Raw genomic sequence first — 26,168 nt, 5'->3', positions numbered from 1 at the left:
AAAATCTTTTTCTTAGGCAGTCCCTTGGGAACGAGGGTGACTTTCTTCCACTCCAGGGTTGTGGGTCCTTAGGTGACTGAATAGTCCAATTCTGGATCCGCACACTCTACCACAGGTGGGGCAGGTGGTGTTTGGTGAGGTGAGTGAATGGGATGCTTGAGTTTCTGAAGGCTCCTTCCGCTGTTTGCACTTGTTCGCTGCCTGGGCATGTCGATGTTATTCAAACTGGCTGGCACAGTCGTGGATGCTTCTTCACCATTTTGGGCAGTCTCGGGCAAGAGATTCCCACGAATCAGTGGAGATGTCACATTTTTTCAGGGAGGCTTTAAGGACATCCTTGTTTCGTTTCCTCTACCGCCCCCCCCACCCCCCCGGTAGCCTTTTGACATGATGGAGCTCAGAGTAGAAAGCTTGTTTTGGGAGTCTTGTGTCAGGCATGTGGACGATGTGGCCCGCCCAATATAACTGACTAGCCATGACCAGTAACTCAATACTGCAGATGTTGGCCTGGGAGAAGACACTGATATTGGAGCGCATGTCCTGCCACTGAATTTGCAGGATCTTGTGGAGGCACTGATGGTGATATTTCTCCAGAGCTTTGAGATGTCTGCTGTCAGTGTCCATGTTTCCGACGCATACAGGACGGCAGCGGAGACTGGTCTCCAATCGTCTCGACCATCCCAGAAGAAAATACCATGCATACAAAGTAACATGTGCCAAATCTGAACAGCACTTATTCTCTCATTATCCTGCTCTCTGGGTGTGGTATAGTTCAGTAGAGTTCAACAGTAACTAATAGCTTTTTCGTACCTCAGTTGAATGGACATTCTTCATGCATGAACCAGGATTCTGACAGTTTCAGCTGACTAAGGGAAAGTAGGAGCCCAGAACAAGTGAATGTGATCTCCTTCCAAACTCCTTTCCACATACTCACACCGAGCACAAATCATTGCGTAATAATAAAGAGAAGGAATTCCAGCTGCTTTTTTATCTCCCTAGTCATTGGATGGTAAAGCTAATTATGGCATAGTCAGATCTGGCCAGAAATTACATCTGACTGTATTTCTCAATCCTACTCCGGACTGTAATGTTCAGTACCACATACATGACACATTTACCCATTGTCAGAGTAGCTCATGTCCACACTGAGCAATATATTTATTTCCTAATGGATTAAAAATAGCACAGCCCTGATGTGTGTATGGATAGCTGTGTGAGTGGATTGGAAAACTGCAAATGCCATACACCCATTCAGGAAAGGAGGGAGACAGGAAGCAGGAAACTATAGGTAAGTTAACCTAACATGTGTCTTTGGGAAAATGCTGGGATCCATTATGAAAGAAAGAAAGACATGCATTTATATAGCGCCTTTCATGACCACCAGACATCTCAAAGCACTTTACAGCCAATGAAGTACTTTTGTAATGCAGGAAACACAGCAGCCAGTTTATGCATGGCAAACTCCCACAAACAGCAATGTGATCATGACCAAATAGTCCATTTTTTGGTGATGTTGACTGAGGGATAAATATTGGCCAGGACACCGGGGATAACTCCCCTGCTCTTCTTCAAAATAGTGCCAGTGAATCTTTTACATCCACCTGAGCAGACAGATGGGGCAACAGTTTGACATCTCATCCAAAAGATGGCATCGCCAACAGTGCAGCACCCCCTCACTACCGCACTGGAGTGTCAGACTTGATTTTTGTGCTCAAGCCCTGGAGTAGGACTTGAACCCAGAAGCAAGAGTGCTATCAACACAGCCACAGCTTATATTTATGGAAACAGTAGCAGGATATTTAGAAAATCATAATACAATCAAGCAGAATCAACATGTTTTTTTGAAAGGGAAATCATGTTTGACCAATATACTAGAGTTATTTGAGGATGCTGCAAGCCCAATCAGAAGGCCAGTAGCTCTGAAGCCTCAGCAGCCCGCCTGCTGTCCTTAATTGGCCAATTAGGAGGCAGCTGCGGTAAAATCGCCAAGCTGGTCTAACTGCCAACAAGTGTGGGCTTGGGACCAGCTTTTCATCCCGATGTTGGGATCCCGAAGCCCAGGGTAACATTCAGCCCAAAGTGTCTGCAAAGAGATATAGATAGGTTAAGTGACTGGGCAAAAATTTGGTAGATGGAGCACAATGTGAAAAAATGTGAGGTTATCCACTTTGGTAAGTAGAATAGAAAAGCAAAATATGAATGAGGTGGCGACTACAGAATGCTGTGGTACAGAGGGATCTGAGTGTTCGTGCATACAAAACACAAAACGTTAGCATGCAGGTACAGCAAGAAATTAGGAAGGCAAATAGAATGTTGGCCTTTATTACAAGGAGGATGGTGTATAGAAGTAATGAAATCTTGCCAAACTGTACAGGGCATTTTTGAGACCACACCTAGAGTACTGTGTACAGTTTTGATCTCTTTATTTAGGAGGGATATACTTGCAATGGAAGCAATTCAGAGAAGATTCGCTAGGTTGATTCCTGGGATGAAGGGGTTGTTTTATGAGGAAAGATTGAGGAGGTTTGAGCTGATACTCATTGGAGTTTAGAAGAATAAGAGGTGATCTTATTGGAACTTATAAGATGCTGAGGGGCCTTCACAGGGTAAATGCTGAGAGGATGGGCTGGATTTTACCAGCCCTCTGGAGTTCGATAGGGAGGCGGGAGGGCTGGTAAAATGGAGGAGGAAGGCATCAGGAGGGAAGCCCAACATCTTCCCGCTGCCACAGCATATTCCCAGAAGCAGGAACAGCACTGGCACAGCTGCGCATCGGCTGCAGGCAAGCAACCAATTAATTCAGTTAAGTGTCCAATAAATCACCTCTTCCCACAACCGCCAGCATTTTACCAGCATCAGGACTGGCCCTCGTTGCATGGGGAGACCGCCAGGTAAACCATGACGATCTCCCAGTGGCTTCCCAGGGGGTGGGGGATGGCCTTCCTTTCTGGGCACTCCATGATTCACAGGTGGGTGCTCAGTGTCAATGGCCACCCCTGCGGCTCCGACGCTGTCACTGGAGGGTTCATGACTCTGATCGCCAGTGCTTGCCTGCCTGCCTGGCCCCAGCACATGAATTGCTTTACTTATCTGGCTTTTATGGACGCCTCAAGATGGAGGCACCCTCTCTTTCTTCCTGCAGCCTCATCCGTGGTCACCACTTTGGGTGGCATTGCCAAGGCTGCCGAGCTGCCAGCCCTCTGATTGGGCCGGCAGCTGTGGTAGGCTGGCTGCCGCCCTAAATTGGACAGCAGGCCTCTTAATTGGCTACCACTGTTAAAATCTCCTCTGAGGTGCTGCCGCCCGCCCTTGCGGTCTCCGGACCTGTTTCAAGTCTCGACGGCGGGACCTCAGGCCTTTTGAAAAAATTCCGGCTGATGTTTCCCTCACAGGGGAATCTAGAATTGGGGACACAGTTTAAGAATAAGACGTCGCCCATTTCAAATGGAGATGAGGAGAAATTTCTTCTCTCAGAAGGTTATGACTCTTTGGAATTCTCTACACCAGAGAGCTGTGGTGGCTGAGTGATTGAATATATTCAAGGCTGAGATAGACAGAATTTTGAACTACCTGCAAGTCAAGGGTTATGGGGAACAGGCAGGAAATTGGAGTCGAGGCCAAGATCAGATGAGCCATGATTTTGTTGAATGGTGAGCAGACTAAAGGGGCTATATGACCTCCTCCTGCTCCTATTTCATATGTTCTTATGTGAACTGTATGCCTTGGCAATATGTTATTTTAGGTGAACTTACCTACTTTTAAATAGACAAGGTTCAAGAAAAATCTCATTTGTCATTATTGAAGTTACATTTTTTGTTATACTTTAGTCAATACAATGAGCATATAACAATTATTTGGCCTAACCATCAGCCTCAAGAAAACGAACATCATGGGTCAGGACGTCAGAAATGCATCATCCATAAATATCAGCGACCACACTCTGGAAGTGGTTCAAGAGTTCACCTACCTAGGCTCAACTATCACCAGTAACCTGTCTCTAGATGCAGAAATCAACAAGCGCATGGGAAAGGCTTCCACTGCTATGTCCAGACTGGCCAAGAGAGTGTGGGAAAATGGCACACTGCCACAGAACGCAAAAGTCCGAGTGTATCAAGCCTGTGTCCTCAGTACCTTGCTCTACTGCAGCGAGGCCTGGACAACGTACGTCAGCCAAGAGCGACATCTCAATTCATTCCATCTTTGCTGCCTCCGGAGAATCCTTGGCATCAGGTGGCAGGACCGTACCTCCAACACACAAGTCCTCGAGGCGGCCAACATCCCCAGCATATACACCCTACTAAGCCAGCGGCGCCTGTGATGGCTTGGCCATATGAGCCGCATGGAAGATGGCAGGATCCCCAAAGACACATTGTACAGCGAGCTCGTCACTGGTACCAGACCCACTGGCCGTCCATGTCTCCGCTTTAAAGATGTCTGCAAACGCGACATGAAGTCCTGTGACATTGATCACAAGTCGTGGGAGTCCGTTGCCAGCGATCGCCAGAGCTGGCGGGCAACCATAAAGGCGGGGCTAAAGCATGGCGAGTCGAAGAGACTTAGCAGTTGGCAGGAAAAAAGTCAGAAGCGCAAGGAGAGAACCAACTGTGTAACAGCCCCGAAAACCAATTTTATCTACAGCACTTGTGGAAGAGTCTGTCACTCTAGAATTGGCCTTTATAGCCACTCCAGGCGCTGCTTCACAAACCACTGACCACCTCCAGGTGCTTACCCATTGTTATCTTCTTTGGCCTCCTTGTCTCGAGAGACAATTAAGATTGTTGCAATGATTATTTGAGTAAATCAAATATAATAAATGATTGGTTTCCTTTTGTGATACTTTGATGAAGACAATTATGGCTAGAGAAACACGTAGCCACTGAACTCCATATAAACACAAGCTAAATCAGGCTGTCCATCAAATTCTGGTAACTGCATCTCAGCTTTGTTCTGAGCTCTCCGCAAAGCTGTGTCTTTCCAATGGTCGATGATTTGAAAATTCATCGGGCTTCCTTGGCTCAATGTCCTATATTTCTCTACTCACAACTTTCCCCTATATTCGCCTCTCGATTTATAAAGGAGTATGGGCACAATCTACAGTACATTGAGCACTACAGTGCCAATTTTATTATTTCTTACGTTTGGATGAAAATTGAAATGTGCACGTTTAGGATTTCCCAAAATGCACGTCTGATGAGGCTCCACATCAGTATTGCGCATTTGTAAAATCATCCCTTATATATAAATGAGTTTTGAGATTATTTAAATGGTGATTTTTTTTCCACAACACTTTGCATTGAGGGATCTGTATTATAAATTGAATTGCTTGATCTATCGAATGAAACATATTGGACAGCTGGACAGTTTATCTGGAACAATGTGGTCTTGGTAGTTATCACTAAACTGAACACGAGAACAAAATATAAAAAACACAAACCCTGCAGCAAATTGCTCCCCATTGATTGGCACCATTGTGTACTGGCAACAGCAGCCTCAAGGGAGCCTTTTGTTAAACTGTGTGCATTGCAGATAAGACAGATTGTTTCAAAATGGGATAAATAGGCATCTTTCTACATTCACACAACAGCCTACTGAAACTGATTAATTGGAGTATAGAACTTTTACTTTCAGGCGTTACCACCATTAGCTAAAGGCAAAATGTAATAGAGTCCTAGAGACCACCAGGATTCAGTTCGATCTTTAATTCACTTCAACTGGGGGAGTGGTGGGAACAATATATTTAGCATAATGTGCAAGGGAGTGGAACATCACCAGGATCCCTACTAGAAATGAGTATGTTCACTGAGGAGAGGATGAGTCTTTGCAGAAATGCAGTCCCTCCCCTCTCCCCAACATCTCTGTGGTCAAACAGCCTGACATAATCACTGTCTAGAGTCACACATGAAGAATATTCATTTGATGAGGTATGGTAGGTGATGTGCACCCATGGAGCTTCCCTGCAGTGGGAGTCAGCACCTTCAGGAGAAAAGAGACAATATATGCAAAAAAAAACTACCAGTTTCAGAGAAAACCACAAAAATGGCCATTAATGTAAGAAAACTGTACAAGAAATGCATGAATATTGAAATTGGCTAATGACACACATCTGATAATGCAGGGGTAGGGTGGGCAGGGACAAAATGCTCTCCTATGGAGTAGCAAGTGTGATTCCTGAATTGGAAGTTCCAGATCTTGGCCATGCAACACAAGGATTCACTGGGAGGAATTTGAGGTGAGGGGTGGTGGGAGGGTAAAGGGAAGGGAAATCACTGAATAGCAATCAGATACTTTAGCTGAAGAGGTATCCCCCTCCCAGCCAGTCCCATGTATCCTTTAGTGACTGGCTCACAATGAGCATTGGCAGAATCAGGAAAGCAGGTCCCCCCTTACACTTGTTCTTCTAGGAGTAGGGAATAGCACAATGATACTGAAAGAGAGAGAGAGAAAACAGTTGTGTAAATAGGTCGCATTAATGAAAATTGCGTTTGCCATTTCCAAGGTGAAAATGCGATTTATGTTTCCATGTCAGGGGTTTAAAATTTTTGAAGCTCTGCCTGCACAGCTATAGCCAGCACCATTCAGATACTTCCTATTAAGTGTGCAATGTGATTCATCAGGAGGAGGAGGCTTTTTAGTGCTGCTAAATTGTGCACTTGGGTCCCAGAAGCTTGAATGAGGATTTCCAGTATCTGATGACCAGAATAAGTGCAGTCGACACCACTTGAAGTTGGCCTTGTTTTAGTCTTTCAGGGCACCTACCCAAAACCTGGGGAGAGGGGGATTGGGGCATCTAATAAATATGTGTGAAAGAAGATCCTGTGAGTTTTTCAGGACTTGTTACAACTTGCTGATGGTTGGATTTGCCAATTCTAAAAACCGCCCACAAACTCTGGGCAGGAACAGTAATACGACCATACGAGTTAGGAGCAGAAGTAGGCCATTCGGCCCATCGAGCCTGCTCTGCCATTCAATAAGATCATAGCTGATGAGAGACACCGTACCAGTGTTATTTAAAGGGATCCTCAGCTGCTGTTAGGTAATTATCTGATTAGTCATTTTAAGCTGCTAGTGGATTTTACACCTATTTCTAGCTCCTGTAGCTGATTGCAAAAAATGTGGCAAATGACTATATGGAGCTGAGAACAGTTTCTGCTCAGGGGTTTGTGCACTAACGTCCTGTGGCACCTTGGTGTGATGCTTAATCTATCGCTGTGGCTTAAGAACCAAGGGAGGAAGAGCAGCAAGCAAGAATTGAGAAGCCTGCAGTTACAGGGAGAAGAACAGCAGGCAGGGGAGGGCTCAAGAGGCCTTATCTCACACAAACTCACACAGGACAAGAACATCATACACCCAGTTCAGTGAGGAGCAGTGTGTCCAGCGGCGCTGCTAGACCAGGGAGGTCGTTACAGAGTGACTTCAAAAGCAAATACTGTGGGGATGCTGGAAATCTGAAATAATAACATTAACTGCTGGAAATACTCAGCAGCTCTGGCAGCATCTGTGGAGCGAGAAACAAAGTTAATGTTTCAGGTTTGTGACCTTTCATCAAATGAATGTTAACTCTGTTTCTCTCTCCACAGGTGCTACCAAACCTGCTGAGTGTTTTCAGCATTTTCTGTTTTTTGTTACAAAGGCATGTCATCCGATACAGCATTAAGTGCAACCCTATACCAGGTCACACACTTCATCACCGTGGCTCCGACAATGGCTGTGGCCCTCAATTTCTATGTATCAGGGTTATTCCAGGAGACATAAACAACATCAGTAAAACTGCAGTGCATTCCTGCATCAAGCAGGTCGCAGATGTGATCTCCATCAAAGCAAACAATTTCATCTCCTTCCCTATGGAGGTAGCGGAGCGGAAGACAGCGTTCTGGGCTTTGCCAGGATTGCGGGCTTCCCCCAGGTGTAGGGAATAACTGAACTGCACCCACTGAGCCCTGTGTGTGCCATATCAAGACCCAGCAAACCACATGAACAGGAATAGCTTCCACTCACTGACTGAGCAGCTGGTTTGCCACAATAGGCAGTGCATCATTCAAATCTGTGCCTAGTTTCCTGGCAGTTGTCATGATGCATTTATCCTGCAACAGTCCTCAATCCCCCAGCTCTTACACCATAGAGTGTGAGGTTTGCTGCTTGGAGACAAAGGATACCCCCTGAACATGTGGCTCAGCGCACCTGTTAGGACCTTGGACACAGATGCACAATCAGAGCTATGTCTTTACCAGAACTCAAATTGACCAACCAATGGCATTCTGAAACAGAGGTTCCACTGATTGGATTGTTCTGGAAGCCTCCTGGAATATAGCAGTGAGAGAGTCTCCTGATTTTTTGTAGTATGCTGCGTGCCATAAATATGTCCTGCAAAGGGACACTTAGAGCCATATGTGGAGGAAAATGTGGAGGCACAGTAGGAGGAAGGATAGCACAGAGTCAAGAAACAACAGGGGCCATCAATCCTGCCCACTGGCAGAGCTGTGCGCTGGCAGAACTGCACACCAGCAGATCAGTGAGGAATGCTTTGGCAAAATCATCAAACCCCCAGGTATCAGCAGTTCCTCCTATCATCAGTATCAGACCCAGTCCTTCCACCATCCAGCACAATGCCCTCAAATTAAACACCAGCATGGGCATTTCTATGGGTATTTCTTCTGGTCAACAAACTCACAAACTGCACAACAAGAATTTAGAGCAAAAGAATGATTTTAGATTGCCATCAAACAAATTCAAAAACTGACGGTCACCCTTGTACAAACCCGAGAGCCTTTCTTAGGGATTCTTTTGTCTAATCCAGGGCTCCTAATTTTGCAGTCGCAGTGGCTACAACACAGGAGTTGGAAGTGTGCTGATCATTCACTGAGGACACTTGAGGTGACCATGGTGGGTGACCTTGAGGAGATCTATCCTGAAAATACAGCATTTCGGCACGCTAGTCCATTTGGCTTTCTGACTTCAAAATGTGCATCATTTGAGTGTCTATTCAGGGAGTAGGTATGCTATCATCCTGAGAGGGGACAATGGGCGGCATTTTGTGAGGCCAGCAGGAGTGGGAATGGAGGCATTGGATGATCCGAAGAATAGGGATGGGCGCGCTCACCCAGAAACCCAACGTTGTGGATGTAGGTTCCAGATTTTGTTAACGTCAGGAAAGGTCCAAGGCGGCGCGCCACCCCAACGGGGCAGGACTGCATTTTAAATTGCTGAACAGGTCACTTCAAAGCATTTTGGTTGGAAAGGCTATGCTTGTATCCACTGGAGTTTAAAAGAGTAAGGGGCAACTTGATTGAAACATATAGGATCCTGAGGGGTCTTGACAAGGTGGATGTGGAAAGGATGTTTCCCCTTGCAGGAGAATCTGGAATTAGAGGTCACTATTTAAAAATAAGGCGTTGCCAATTTAAGACAGAGATGAGGAGAATTTTTTTTTTGGAGGATCGTGAATCTTTGGAACTCTCTTCCTCAAAAGGCGGTGGAAGCACTTTAAGGCAGTGGTAGATAGATTCTTGATGAGCAAGGGCGTGAAAGGTTATCGGGGGTAGGTGGGAATGTGGAATTGAGGTTACAATCAGATCAGCCATGATCTTATTGAATGGCGGAGCAGGCTCAAGGGGCTGAGTGGTCTACTCCTGCCCCTAATTCCTTTGTTCGTATGTTCATATGTATTTGTATTGAAGTGATTGCAATTCAATGGGAGGTTTGGAATTTAGTCAACAGTGGACGGGATCACGTGCCTTCTGAGCCTCGGCTGATGAAAGGTGGTGGCACGAAGGCAAGGCCTCAGTCATTATATAGAGACGAGACACAAACCCCCCCAAAAAGAAATTGTGCCCTTCGCCCATTTCATTGGATGAGGGCAGCTGACATCCTGTCCACCTTGTACCTAATTTGGATGCAGGTTGCAACTTTCCCTCATCAAGCGCATGGAATGCCAAGTATTAATACTTTTTTTAAAAATCACAATACTTATCACGTGTCTCGAAATGTAACTAAATCGTTGTAAATTGCAAACACTGTGCTATCATCCACTGTCCCATAGACAGTGTGTTTTTTTTTTAATACCAATGATGAGCTTTGGCACTGGGCTTACAATCCCCTCCTCCAAAGCCGAGGATAAGGATTAGATTAGATTAGAGATACAGCACTGAAACAGGCCCTTCGGCCCACCGAGTCTGTGGCGAACATCAACCACCCATTTATACTAATCCTACACTAATCCCATATTCCTACCAAACATCCCCACCTGTTCCTATATTTCCCTACCACCTACCTACACTAGTGACAATTTATAATGGCCAATTTACCTATCAACCTGCAAGTCTTTTGGCTTGTGGGAGGAAACCGGAGCACCCGGAGAAAACCCACGCAGACACAGGGAGAACTTGCAAACTCCACACAGGCAGTACCAGGAATCGAACCCGGGTCCCTGGAGCTGTGAGGCTGCGGTGCTAACCACTGCGCCACTGTGCCGCCTGATCTCTTGTCACAAATACCTTTGCCAAAAGAACTCCTCTGTCTGTATATGAGGCTACCACTCAGTTTGTGTAGGAGAGTAAGGGTTAAAGCATGTATGTCAAGGTAACACAATGCATTAACATCTTTTTTAAACAACAGGACAGATGTAATGATCATGAGTGGTCAAGCGTAAGTCCAACCTTGTAACTGCATTCAATACAAACCATCCACAGACACAATGGAGGCGGTTACAGGAAACATAATATTAATTTTGTCTGGCCTACCATTTATTCATCTGTAAGCTTCAGCTCACACAAGCTGTTTACATTTGGGACCCTTTAATGTGGGCAATACAAATACACAGCGTGTGCAGTGAAATTGGGCAGGCTACGGCTTTTCTAACCCAACTAAAAATGTCATTGCTATTGCCCTAAATAGATAGGTAGCAAAGAAACCTTATTAAGGACATCTGTCATTTCAGTGACAGCAGTCAGATGCAACACAGACAGTACATTAGGTTTACTTCATCAGGGATTTTCAATACTGAGATGAATTTCCTAAATCTGTAACATAGCAATGTCTAGTGTTTGATGAGCTACAAGGGCAGGATTTTAAAAGTACATTATCACTGCAAGCCATGTCCTATTGGCCTGCAGCTCATTGTAAATTCATTTCTAAGTATTTGTCTCTTAGGTCAACAACAGTTTCCTTATGTGGGTTTTTCGTTCTCATCCACGGCTGATTCCTTGAATTTCTTTCAACAAATAACTGGAGGACCAGCTGTAATAATTTACCTTAAAAAATGTTGGTTACTCCAAATGCAATTAGTCTAAACTGGGTCAAATTTGGACTTGACCTATACATCGTGAATTTGGCTAAAGAAGCAAGTCTCGTTACACAAAATGGATTTGTTGCTCACTCCAGGTAATTACCGTTTCAAATTGTGCTGAATAGAGATTTGCTCTGATTGTGCTTTTGGCAGAAGAAGCCAATCTATGTCGGAATCATGACTAATTTTGTAATTAGAAGTTGGACATTTTAATGTTTATGTTATTCAGTCAGGGAACGGTGCATGATGCTGGAGATCTAAACATGTCAAATAATAAATTTGCAGGTAAGGGATTTGTCCACCTTTATCTCTTATTGCCTCCTTCCTTTAACACTGCTGCTATGAAACCTACTTATTGGATTCTAAAGGTCTTTATTATTAGTTCCTCTAGTGATTCAGTTGGCTGATCAGTGAGGAGCTTGGTAATAAAGACCAAGAAAATGCCAGCTTCTATGCTTAGTATCTGCTGGGTTATTTAATCACGACAGTTAGACTCCAGAGTTGGTCTCCAAATTCTAGGTTAAGAAAATGAAAAAAAAAATACCCAGATTTCTTTCTAATCGCTCTCGTTAGATTCCTTCTGGAAGATGCACATTAGTACATGGCAGGAGAGGACAGGATCAAAGTCAACTGTAATGCTGCCAGTGTTCAAATATTTTAACATGTGAATAATGGTCACCGTGTAGGCTTATACATGAAGAATGGCACTAGGTGATGTACCAGGGGGTGATCTAGTTCCCTGCAATCATGTCTCACCTAGAACTAACACCTTCTGAATAGGAGGGCAGAAAAATGAAAGGGTAAAAACAAAAGTAATATAAAATAAAAATGTTATGGTTGGCTAAAAGGTATTGAATACATGGGACTGGATTTAATGGGCTCACCAGAGATGGACTAGGAGGTGGGGGCGGGGGGAAGGGGGTGGGGCCCATAGAATTGTGGCGGGAGGCAGAGGGTAGAGAGCCCGTCACATTCCTGTCGCACTATGATTAAGACAGGGGTAGGATAGACTGACAACGGACTTCCCGCCTAGAGACCAATTGACACCCTTAAGACGCTTATTATCGGTCACTTAAGGGCCTCTTGCTGCTGCCACTGAAATTAAGCCAGCAGCAGAGGGTGGGCCGCCGGCACGTTGGGAGGTCACCCAGTAAAACCATGTGATTTCCCTGTGGGGTTGGTGGGGGGGCCTCCTCCGTGGGCAATCTGTGACCCACGGAGGGCCCCCGGCAGAAAACAACCCAGCTCCCTGAAAACCTTCCCCTGCACTCAACGCTCGCCCTCACTTGCCCCATCACTGGGGCCTGCCGGACTGGCCCCAGCTAACCCGCCTCACTTACATGAGGTCTAGGTCTCCAGCGCTGGGCCTGGGTCCAAAGCCTCTTGTAGTACTGGCAGTGGCCACCGCTCCTGGTGTCACTACCGATACTACTGAGTTGATGGCCCTCCAATTGGCCGGCAGCTCTTGGAGTTGGGATCCCCATTCTTAAAGGGATGGGGATCACGATGCCGGGTTGTTAATTGCCAAGGCGCATTAAATAGAGTGGGGGAGCTCTGAATGGCCGAGATGGGTTTCCGACCGCCTTTTTGGCTCAGTGTTGGCGCCGTGTCAGTTCCACTAAATCCAGCCCACAGCGTGCATTTCATCAAGCAATCAAATATGAGAAGTCTTTTAAACCTCTCTAATATAGTTCTTGACTCCTGTTTACAGGTTGTAACAGTCATTACAATGACTTTGGGATTTCTGTGATAACTTAAAAGTCTTCTCTTCAAGGCTAATATTTCACCTGGACTCCATAGTCACATGTGTGTAACTTTCCAAACAAGCACTTGTTAAAAGCTTGCAACAAGTATGTGTTGAAATAATGGGCTGGATTTTACGGTGGGTGGAGGGGAGCTGTCCACTGACCGAAAAGTCAGTGCCAATTCCGCCTCCGCTGGGCCTGGGGATCCAAGGATTTTAAGGTCCCAGGCACTTAATTGGTCTTGGTCGGGACTTCCATCTAAGTCCCACCTAATGGAACTGCCGGCCAATCAGCGGGCCGGCAGCTCATAGTCCCAGCAGCGCCACCGGGAGCGGTGGCCACTGCTGGGACTGCAACGCAGCTCAAGGATGAAGATGACAGAGAGCAACGGAAAACTGGTAAGTTTTTACGGCCTCACTGGGGGCAATCAGTCAGGCTGCAGCAAGGCAAGGGGGGATTGGTTAGGGGGACGGGGACGTGTTGGGTATTGGGGCTTCGAGGCCGGCCCTCCTTAGGGCACAGGGTGCCCGATCAGGAGGTCCCTCTTCCCATGCCACCAGAAGGCCATCTAGTTTTATCAGGCGGTTTTTCTGAGGCCTCAGCCACCGCCAGCCAACCGTAAAATCCCTGTGGCAGCAGGCGGAGGCCCTTAAGTGGCTGTTAGCCACTTAAGGACCTTGATTGGCCTGGGCAGGTTGACCATTTCTCACTGCCGCCGCCCTGCATAAATTGGCAGCGGAGGTGGGAGCGTGTCGGGAAGGCCCCCCCCCGAGTCACCCAATCCATTTTACGCCTACCCCACCCCCCGCAACCAGCCTGCTCTTTTGGGGGGTGTAAAATTCAGGCTAATGTTTCTAAATTTATGCCAAGAAATTGCTTATTCCTCGAGTTTCAAGCATTCATTTTTATTATTTTAGATTTTCAGATGCATTTTATCTCCAGTAATGTAAGAGCTCTAGAATGTGTGTAATCCCATAACCCCATGTCTTGACAATTGTCCTTTGTTTGGTGTGAGTCAATTGAAAAACATTTATAGAAAGTAAAGTGCGCTTATACATTGGATGCAGGTTTCTGCCCATCAAGCTGAGCAGAGTCAGTGCTGATGGTAAGCTTTTATCTGATATTCAAGCCAAATGTGAGCTATATTGAGCAAATTAGTGGCGCAGCCTCCACTGGCAAATGCTGCACGCTCAAAAATGTGATAGTTCCAATCCTGATCATTTTTGCTCTCCTGCTGCTTGGCTCAATCTTCTGTACACAATTTTCCCTCCTTTTATTTGCACACGAACTTTATTTATATAACACATTTAATGCAAGAAAACATTCCAAGGCAATTCACAGGAGCATTATAAAGCAAAATTTGACACTGAATCACATAAGGCAATATTAGGGCAGATGATCAAAAGCTTGCTCATAGAGGCAGGTTTTAAGGAAGGTAAAGAGGTTTCAGGAGAGAATTCCAGAGCTTAAGGCCGAGACAGCTGAAGGCAAGGCCACCAATGGTGGAGAAATTAAAATTGGGAGGCTCAAGAGACTAGAATGAGTGGAGATATCGCAGAGGTTTGTGGGGCTAGAGAAGATTACAGAGATAAGGAGGGGCATGGGCACAGACAGATTTGAAAATAAGGATGAGAATTTTTAAATCGAGCCAATTAGGTCAGCGAGCACAGGGGTGATGGGTGAACAGGATGGTGCGAGTTACGATATGAGCAACAGAACTTTGAATGGCCTCAAGATTATGGAGCATGATGGAAGGGGAATGTATATTTATGCAATGTTTTTATTCAGCTATCCACCTGTACGTTTTTGCTGGATTTCAGTTTGTGTTTAACTGCTCTATCAAATTGTGAAATGTGCTTGTTACAGATGTAAACTGGGACTTGGTGATTTCGTGTGCAGAGTTTGACAAAGGGTGGTAGGAACATGGAGTGTGGAGAACATCGGGACGAAGGGATAAGAATTCTGACCAAAGGCATCGTCTTTAGGACTTATGTTGGACTTTTTTCAAAATAAGGACAGTTTTAACTGAACAGGGACCCACACGCACATAGATGAGTCGTGACATGTCATTAAGGTGGTAGCCCCACACTATTACAACATCAGACACTCTGTCTACAACAGCTCTCATAGACAATGGCCCCTTGGAATATGTGTGAATGGCTGTCTTGCTGTGTTTCCAAGAAGCTGATATGTACCCAAGACCCCCACAGCCCTTGCTGAGAGCAGGATACGACCACATGCAGATGGTCTTGCATAGCCATGGTAGGATTGATAAGGCACTAAAACCTAATCGGATGACCCAATTCGAGACATTACCTTATATGTCAAGGGACCAGGGTCAGAAAGGGGTATAAAGCCACAGCCCACAAGGACATTGTTACTGCAGTCGGGAAGAGTGACCTGGCCCGTCACTGAAGATGTGAAGAGAACTTTCCTGGCAGGGGAGAGACCATGATCAGAAAGTCCTAATTGTGCTGCAGGTTTTGTGGTTTTTATTTCTTCCTCATTTTTGTGGGGTTTCAGTGCCATTTATCGGCATTTCACCCTTAGGATTGAAGATCTACTGTGGTTGGTGTTTCTCTGCTGGTTTGGGTCTTATTCCCTGTCCTGAGAAGACTTCAAGCAAAAAAATGGCTGCAACCAACACCAGAGCTCCAGGCCAAGGTGTACGTAGCACCATTAGGGTGGCGGTGAAAGATAGCGAAGGAGGTGTACCCAGGACTGGGCCTTTTTCATTAAGCGAGGCCTGTTTGAATACTGTGGATTCGAAGCTGCAGACATCTTCTGCCTGCAGGACATCCCCAGCAGTAGCTACTTTGATGTGACGTTCAAGAACGTGGCGGGATGCATGACGTTCTTGAAGGTCTTCAAGGGGAGAGGAAACCAGGCACCGCTATCAATCCTCACGGCAGAGCTGCTCTTTACGCTGCCATCGCAACGGAACTGGGTGGTGACCATCCACCTCTACAACCCCCATGTTCCTGTCGTGGATGGGCTCATCTTCCTCGCCAGGTACGTCGAAGTGGCTGAGAGCAGCACCAAGGCCAAGTACCCGTTTGGGATTTGGACCAGAAAACGGCAGGTCAAGGTGACCTTGAAGGTGGATGCCAGCAGAGCCATCCTCCACCCTCCCACCAGTTTCGCTATCGGAGGAGGTGGGGGCTACTTGGTCTACGCGGAGCAGCCCAGAGTTTGTCGCACCTGTGGCAAATCTGGTCACGTGGCAGTCAGCTGCAGCACAGTGCTCTGCAAGAACTGCAAGCAAGAAAGCCATCAGACAAAGGACCGCACACAGTGTAATTGCTGCAACCTGTGTGGTTGGACAGGTCACCTCTACAAGACCTGCCCGAAACACTGCCTCTGTTACACACAGGCGGCAAGGATAAAGGGGAGGCCTGAAGAAGGAATGGTAAATGTGCTGTGATGAAGACCAGCAACCCTCCCCCCACTAAGCCCCTGCCCAGAGAGAAAAATTTGTCTAAGGAGGACAAGGAGAAGTAAGAAGAGGGAGCTGCAGTAAGCAGCCAAACACCAACTCTGTGCCCTGAGCCTCCTCCTCAGCAGACAGAGTCAATGGAACAGGAGCCAGCAGAGGGACAACCAGGTGAGTGGCAAGTGGTAAAGAGGAAAACCACAAAGAAGAAGGCGCAAAATAAGGGAACAGACCACCACGCAAATCAGTGGAAAGAGGAGGCTAATATCTGAGACAGACTACAGTGGCTACTCCTCATTGGATGAGGAAGGGCAGGAAAGCCAACACCAGCAAAAGCAGCAGCAGAACGCAAAGCAGCTGGAAGAGAAGGCCCCCCCAGCTCCGAAATACTGGAAGCAGCGAAGGGCCTAGCACAGCCCAACCCCAAAGTGCCAAGTGCAGTGAGACGTCCAGCGCACCCCTGCTCCAGGAAGCCAGGAGCAGCAAAGTCCTCGAGGAGGAACAGAGGGGAGAGACACCACCAGCAGCGACAGCCCAAACCTTGCTGCCTACAAGAAACTGCACCTGCACCCCCCATCCCACCCCCGATGTCACCCTGGCGGAACAAACCCCCCATGGGTGACCAGGACAGCTTTCTGAGCCCAACAACTGTGCAACATTTGGCAAATACTATGGATAAGCAGAAAAAGCCCAAGGACTGGGACTAATAACACCTGGTGTGGTAAGCAACATCCAGTTTTAATGAGTTTAAAGATGGCTTCCATTAATGTGCATAGCGTTAAGTCGACTAAGCGATGTGTTTCGACTTTTGATTACTTTACCAAGGTCAAAGCCGACCTACTGTTTCTGCAGTAGTGTGGAATACCACACCTCAGCACTTACAGGCAATGGTCATGATGGTGGTCCCACGGGCCATCGATCTTGTTAGGGGGAAATGATTCCCGTTCGTCTGCTCTGGGTATTCTGCTGCACGGAGGCAACGTCACCAACTCCGAAGTTAAGGAAGTGGTGGGTGGTCGCCTCCTCGTAGCAGACATAATGTACAAAAATGCTCCGCTCTTATTGATCAACGTGTGCCCCCCAGTTCGGTACAGTGAGCAGCTGACTGTGTTCCAACAGCTCCCACTGCTGCTAGCGACATCCAGGCCAGTCATTCTAGGTGATGATTTCAACTGCATCATTGATGCAGCTGGACAATCCAGCAGAGCCAACAGTCAAATGGACGCCATGCCCAGATTCCTGATGGAAACAGTAAAAGATGCCAAGCTGCACGAAGTCTTCAGCTGAAGACGGGGCACAGCGTGGATACACCTGGTCGACACCAGACAAGTCTGTCTGTTCCAAGATTGACTTCCTGTTTGTGTCCTGTGCATTCATGGTTGGATTCACTAATGTCAAACCGGTGTTCTTCTCTGACCATTGCCTCCTACTGGCAGACTGTCACTTACAGGACAACCAGCAGGTTGGCAGGGGGACATGGAAGCCAAACGTAACACTGCTGACCCCAGAGAACACTGAGAAACTCAAAAGGGATTACAAATGTTGGAGAACCATGAAACCTCTCTTTGAGTCTCCGGCACACTGGAAGAAAGCGATCAAGGTGAACATCAAGAGGTTCTTCATCTTCAAAGGGATTCAGTGGGTGAGAGAGAGACAAAGGGAAATGTCTCAACTCCAGAAAAGCACTCAGAATCTGCTCTTACTGCAGTTGATGGGTGTTGAGGTCAAGGAGGATCTCCAAGAGGTGAAGAGTAAGCAGGCCTTTGCTGCGGAGGCCTCCAAGATCATCTTCCAGTCCAGAGTTGCTCCATGGAGCAGGATGAAATGTGCTCGTGCTTCTTCTTCCAGAAGATACACACAGAGAGCTCAGTCATCAACAGCCTGAAGGAAGAGGACATCTCGGTAACATCATCACAGACTGACATACTAAGGATCAGCAAAGCCTTTTCTGCTGGGCTGTACGGCGTGAAGCCCACAGACAGCACGGTCTCCCAGTCCTTCCTGTCCTCTATCATGGAGGTCTTAGATGATAGTACGCGGGAAAGACTGGACAAACCGCTAACTCTGGAGATGGTGGATTGTGTCGGATGGTTCCCCTGAGAAGACTGCCAAACACATTTGGCAGAATGCCTCACCACCAGATCTTTCAAACAAGCATCAAGACGTAGCTTGGCAGACGGTGAGAAGGATCCTCCCCGTCAGATCCTTCCTGCACACCAGGAGTCTCACCGCCTCTGCACGCTGCCCTTGAGATGGCTGCTGTGGGGAAAAGACCGACGTCCACCTCATTCTGGAATGTGTCTTGGCAAAGCAGATGTGGAAAGAGATGCAGTGGTTTTTATCGAGGCTTATCCTGAGCAGCTCCACAACGCAGGACTCTGTGCTCTACGGGCTGTTCCCAGGGATGCACACTAAGACAGACATCAACTGCTGCTGGAGGACCATCACCTTGGTGAAAGACATTCTTTGGTCTGCCCGAAACTTGCTGGTCTTCCGTGCAAAGAGTTGTCCACGACCAAGTGTTGCAGACTGGCACATTCCAAGGTCCAGACCTACATGCTGAGGGATGCACTAAAGCTTGGTGCAGCCGCTGCAAAGTCTCAATGGGGAAAGACCACTGTGTAAGGTCCTCCCGCCATAGTGTACCAAGGGTCTGGAAACCATGTAAATGTTACTTTGCTATGTAATGCCAATGAATATTGTATACAAAATGGAATGGCAAGAGTTGTGAGGCACCTCATGTTCTGTATCAAAGGAATCTCATCTCGAATGCACTTTCTGAAATGTCAAATTTGAACTTCTGTGTAATGTTTATTTTACAATTTTTTATGAATAAAGTATGTTTTTGAGGGAAAAAAAACATGAAGAGAACTCGTTCGGCGAACCGACTGCACGGTGATGAACTCTTGCGCATGGAGTTAACAACTACCAGTATAGTGAGTATATCTATAGTTTGGGTAATAGGTAAGAAAAGTAGTTTGTGAGAACAAATACTTTATGTTCCCTTGTTATGTGCCGTTGATATCAAGAGTAAGGCAAGATTCCACAATATTTGGGGGAAAGTACCAGGGGTAAACAGGTACCTGGGGTAAACAGGCTTACAATACAATGTAGGAGACTCTCTGGGAATGCTTTGGAATAGTCACGTCTGTGGGTAACAAAGGCGTGGATGGGAGTTTCAGCAGTTAATATTACAGTTATTAAAAGCAAAGGATAAATAGTACAGGCAAAGATTTTTGAAATAATAACTTTTCTTTAATGTTACTTAAATTTCTCAGATTAGTACACAAGCCTTAAATGAGGTATGTAAAAGGAGAGAAAACCTTTGCATGAGAGAGTGAGATTGGGGGTTGGGCGGTGGTGGGGGCTGGTCATTTGTTTAGTGCTTGTGAAATCGTCCCATATAAAAATGTGTTGCATGAAGCAACAGAAAACATTCTGAAAGTTTTTTTTTTAACTTAAATTGAAGTTAATTAGGTACTGGTTCAAGGTTAAATGAGGTTTTGGAGACCACAGGACCCTTCTGCATTGATAGGAAAATTAGGTCCCTGTTTTGTTTACGCAATCAATAAATATGGTCTTCATATGTAGATAGGAAGGACGGCACTACCCCTGAAATAATCAAGAGTGCCAAGCCTGCTATACTCTCAGCACTACATGAACTGCTATGCCTGTGCTGGGACGAGGGAGCAGTACCCCAGGACATGCGCGATGCCAATATCATCACCCTCTATAAAAACAAAGGTGACCGCGGTGACTGCAACAACTACCATGGAATCTCCCTGCTCAGCATAGTGGGGAAAGTCTTTGCTCGAGTCGCTCTGAACAGGCTCCAGAAGCTGGCCGAGCGCGTCTACCCTGAGGCACAGTGTGGCTTTCGTGCAGAGAGATCGACCATTGACATGTTGTTCTCCCTTCGTCAGATACAGGAGAAATGCCGTGAACAACAGATGCCCCTCTACATTGCTTTCATTGATCTCACCAAAGCCTTTGACCTCGTCAGCAGACGTGGTCTCTTCAGACTACTAGAAAAGATTGGATGTCCACCAAAGCTACTAAGTATCATCACCTCATTCCATGACAATATGAAAGGCACAATTCAACATGGTGGCTCCTCATCAGAGCCCTTTCCTATCCTGAGTGGTGTGAAACAGGGCTGTGTTCTCGCACCCACACTTTTTGGGATTTTCTTCTCCCTGCTGCTTTCACATGCGTTCAAATCCTCTGAAGAAGGAATTTTCCTCCACACAAGATCAGGGGACAGGTTGTTCAACCTTGCCCGTCTAAGAGCGAAGTCCAAAGTATGGAAAGTCCTCATCAGAGAACTCCTCTTTGCTGACGATGCTGCTTTAACATCTCACACTGAAGAGTGCCTGCAGAGTCTCATCGACAGGTTTGCGGCTGCCTGCAATGAATTTGGCCTAACCATCAGCCTCAAGAAAACGAACATCATGGGGCAGGACGTCAGAAATGCTCCATCCATCAATATTGGCGACCACGCTCTGGAAGTGGTTCAAGAGTTCACCTACCTAGGCTCAACTATCACCAGTAACCTGTCTCTAGATGCAGAAATCAACAAGCGCATGGGTAAGGCTTCCACTGCTATGTCCGGACTGGCCAAGAGAGTGTGGGAAAATGGCGCACTGACACGGAACACAAAAGTCCGAGTGTATCAGGCCTGTGTCCTCAGTACCTTGCTCTATGGCAGCGAGGCCTGGACAACGTATGTCAGCCAAGAGCGACGTCTCAATTTATTCCATCTTCGCTGCCTCCGGAGAATACTTGGCATCAGGTGGCAGGACTATATCTCCAACACAGAAGTCCTTGAAGCGGCCAACACCCCCAGCTTATACACACTACTGAGTCAGCGGCGCTTGAGATGGCTTGGCCATGTGAGCCGCATGGAAGATGGCAGGATCCCCAAAGACACATTGTACAGCGAGTTCGCCACTGGTATCAGACCCATCGGCCGTCCATGTCTCCGCTATAAAGACGTCTGCAAACGCGACATGAAATCGTGTGACATTGATCACAAGTCGTGGGAGTCAGTTGCCAGCATTCGCCAGAGCTGGCGGGCAGCCATAAAGACAGGGCTAAATTGTGGCGAGTTGAAGAGACTTAGTAGTTGGCAGGAAAAAAGACAGAGGCGCAAGGGGAGAGCCAACTGTGCAACAGCCCCGACAAACAAATTTCTCTGCAGCACCTGTGGAAGAGCCTGTCACTCCAGAATTGGCCTTTATAGCCACTCCAGGCGCTGCTTCACAAACCACTGACCACCTCCAGGCGCGTATCCATTGTCTCTCGAGATAAGGAGGCCCAAAAGAATGTAGATAGATAAATATCCCTCTCTGTTCCACAGTGATGAAGTGCAATAAACATCTCTCTACTGCAGTTACACTATTAGCAAAACACACAACTATGATGATGATTGAATGATATTCATTGTCCATTTATGGGAATGCAGTTTGTTTAAAGCACTTAAATATGCTTCAATGATAGACTAAATAAAAAATAACTCACGTACTGCTTATGTCATTTAGTTAGGCCTCCCAAATAAAAATTCCTTAAAAACAAGATAATAGTCTTGAAAACTCAGTGCAAACAAAAATAATAACTTTTACCAATGATTGTGAGCTATGAAAATTCATAATATTTAAGGCTTTGACTTCAGGCTGTTATATTATTAGAACCTATGGCACTATGAATTAATCAAATCATTTTAATTAAAAGCCAGACACAATTACTTTACAATTTCTCTTCCTAGCAAGCTTGGAGAAAATGCTCTGCTGCTTTCCGGTGGTAATTTGACTCACTGGATTTTAAAGCTGCCCAGCTGTTAAAATCGTCCAAGTTTCATGCTGGCGCAGGTAAGAGGGAAATGAACTTGCTGGTGCTGTTTCCCATCAGAAACTCAGTACAGTTAAAATCCAGGTCATCCTATTTCCTATATTGAAATAAAGTTACCTGATATTGGTGGGAAACAATAATCAGGGAAAAATAATGGCACATATTCCTTTTATTATTGCCGGAAATTGATCCACACTTTTCTTTTAGTCAATGTATGATTTTCCATACCTTTCTCCAGTAGGGTTGCCAACTGTCCGGGATTGTCCTGGAGTCACCATTCAATCTCCAGGAATTAAAGATTAATCTCGTGGACACTGCTGCAAGCAACATCTGAGAAAAATTATATTGGCATTAACAAAATTGTTTATTTCACAGTTTCTTTGTACACTTCCATTTATGAGGAATAAAAGTATTGGAGTTGGGGGGAAAAAGCTGCTTTATGGTTGGGACAGTTGGAGACATCAGGTTATTTAATGAAATCTCCAGGAATACATCCAACCAGAATTGGCAACCCTATTCTCTACCCTCTGGTGGAGATAAATTCTCTGCATCACTGTGCCTCACAGTACAGTACATTATTTTGACTTATTGATATCTGTTCTGTTGTTAACATTGGGATAGTTCAATATTGTAAGCGGGCTTCACCACAACTGGTCAGATGCAACATTTGTAGAACGGGACTGAATTTTATATGTAGTCTGAATTTCACATAAATCATCAAAAATGCACCGATACCAAAAGTTTCTCAATTCTCACCTTGCTGAATAATCAGAAGCATCTACAGGCTATCAATACACAACAAGTAATTTCACTTGTAACTTAAGGTATTGTTCCAAATTGTTGTTGCTTCAAAGTAAAAATTCTCAATCACTAACAACATATTTTAGAAATAGCAGGGAAATCTTCAGACTTCCTCATACCTCAGTACAACTAATTCCTCTTTAGGTAAACTCCTGCTAAGTGAACATTCTGAATGGAAATTGAAATGAATCCAGCATACTTCAAATTGCAGTTTCGAAACAAAAAGTACAACACATTTTCTATTTTATACTGATAAATTATCAGTTGGTGGGATGTTAGTATTATTCTGGCACTCTTTGATGCAATGCAGAGCATAACTGGCCAATTAAAGATGTAAACATCTCAGAATGTGTGATCTTTACAAAGAAACATTCCTTGTCTTAGATGGAATTCTACAAATCAAAACCTTCCATTACGAGGAATGAATACTGTGAGCAAAGATAGAAAACAGTTTCAGTTTTTCCATTAGACAGGGTGTTCCCTTATCAGGTATGACTGCTCTTAATCCTTAAAGGGACAATATCATAGGAACTAAAGAATGTCCATGACCAGAAAAGATTATTTTGTGCAGTCTGGTTGGCCCCACACTTTGAGAATAGAAAGCTCAGTTCCTTATCTTTATCTGCCAATATCAGAAGGGTGGCAGTCTATGCCAGGCTGAAGCCTGAGCCAAAGTGACCATTTTATTCTGTTACTATTGTGCCTTCCACCCAATGGCTGTACAACACGCTTATTCTTCCACTCTGAAGAAGGCTGAGAGAAGAGAACTATTCATGAATACACATTAGACATTCTCTGCTCATCTGTCTTTGTTACACAAAAACATTTTGCCCTCCCTATCACTTATTACTGTGCAACCTCTTGTTAAACAATTGAATACCTTCCTAGATGAATTTAAAATAAATATTTCAAAAACCCTGACTAAAGTAACAGGAATACAATGTAAATAATCCAAAAGGAATGATGGATGACTATTCTTGTGATGAGGCCTTTATCAGGGCTCCTGCTATTATTTTAGAATAGCTATTCCACAGGATTCAAAGATGAAGGTACTATTGCTCAAAATGGAATTCCCAGTTTACAAAAAAGAGAATGAAGATAGAATACTTTACTCTCACACAGGAATATCTATATTACGGCTTAAGGTATTTATTGGGTTGTTTCAGGTGTATGCCAATGACCCTCAGCTAATTAACTCATATATATCTACATATCTTTGCTTCCTCTTAGGGCTCATAACTAACAATATCTTCCAGGACATACATATTCAGTTTAAACCACCACCTCTCTCTGTCTCTGTCTTTCTCTCTCTCTCTCTGCAGCCCCCTCCTACCTACCCACCCCACCCCCCTGCATTGAATTGAATACCTTCTCTTCCCTCCACCTAGAAATCTTCCCAGATTTTTTAGGTTATTTCATGCAATGGGTAATTAAGTTAAGTGAATGCTCTACAACATGGCAAATAGTAATAATAAATGATATCCTGGATTTTCACTGTATTGCTGAAAATGAGGTGTTTTAAAATATGTATAAGTGAAAATCAACAGATCTCAAGAGTAAAATAGGGGCCTTGGCCTTGATTTGTGGTTGGTTGGATCTCCATCCCCATCTGCCCTCTCAAGTGGATGTAAACCATCCCATGGCATTATTTCGAAGAGAAAGTGAGTTCTCTACACCCCCAATCTGATTTCCCAATCCTCAATCATCAGCACTAAAAAAGATAATCTCATTGCTGTCTTTGGGACATTACTGTGCTGCCAGTTTCTGCTGTGGCTCTGTTGGAAGCACTCTTGCCTCTCAGTTTTGACAGTTGTAAGTTCAAGTCCCACTCCAGCGACTTGAGCACAAAAATGTAGGTTGCCACAGCAGTGCAGTATAGAGGGATGGCTGTATTCTTGGAGGTGTCATCTTTCAGATGAGCTATTAAACCAACTCTGTCTATTCTCTCACGTAGGCATATAATATTCAAAGGCACTACTTTGAAGAGCAGGGGAGTTATTCCTGGTGTTCCAAACAATGTTTATCCCTCAATCAACATCACTAAAATAAATTATCTGGTTATTATCACATTGCTGTTTTGTTGTATGCAAATTGGCTGCTGCATTTCCTATATTACAACAGTGACTACACTTCAAAGGTACTTCATTGATTGTAAAGCACTTTGGGATGTCCTAAGATCATGAAAGGTGCAAGTCTTTCTTTTCTTTATCACAGCAGTGACTGTGCTTCAAAGAAATACTTCATTGGACGTAAAGTGCTTTGTGCTGTCCTGATGTTATGAAAGATGCTATATAAACACACGTCTTTCTTTATAAGACTTTGTTTGTAAAGCAAATGAGGGATGGATTGATATTGAACCATTCTTCTTCTCCAGTTTTCTCCCTTCCTCCTTCCCTGAATGCATCAATTTCAATTCGAATAGTCATCCTCCAGTAATTTGTACTAGTGCAATTAATTTTGTAAGAGCCTCAACAATGTCAATAGGCTATTTTATGGTAGGGAGTATCACAGCCATGGCCAACCTTCTCTCCACCTGAAGTCCACATGGACACATTACTTGCAGATGTTACTGGGTGGCGATCAGGAGCAGAAATCTAGTTAATCTTTCCTCTCTTAAACTTGGGGTATTGTGGCCAATTATTATAAGAACTAGGGACTTCCTGATCTGTATAAATAAGAGATGCCCATTCTACTCCTGGCCATTGAGGTAGTTTTCCCTGAAATCAGACCTCAATTTTCCACTATAAATGGCCAGACGAATGGTATCCAAGTGACTCTCGTGTCAGTAAGATCCATCTCGGGTAGATTTGGCTTTGATCCAGGCATCTACCATTGTAAATTGGTAGAGAAATCTGCAATATTCTAATTCCACTTCCACTAATTTCAATTACTCAACCTCCATGCTCTCCAAATTACTGCTATCCTCTCTGTACCAGCTAGCACAGGCACATAGCATCAAGCATGCCTTTGTAGGAAGTGTGGGGAGATTAACTCAAGGAAAAAAAGGAGCAGTTTTAACTCCGTACACCCAATCACCCAGAGGCTGATCTCTCTGAGGTCA

This window comes from Heterodontus francisci, chromosome 25 (assembly GCF_036365525.1).
Source record: "Heterodontus francisci isolate sHetFra1 chromosome 25, sHetFra1.hap1, whole genome shotgun sequence".
NCBI lineage: Eukaryota > Metazoa > Chordata > Chondrichthyes > Heterodontiformes > Heterodontidae > Heterodontus > Heterodontus francisci.
Note: the sequence above shows the minus strand (reverse complement) of the source record.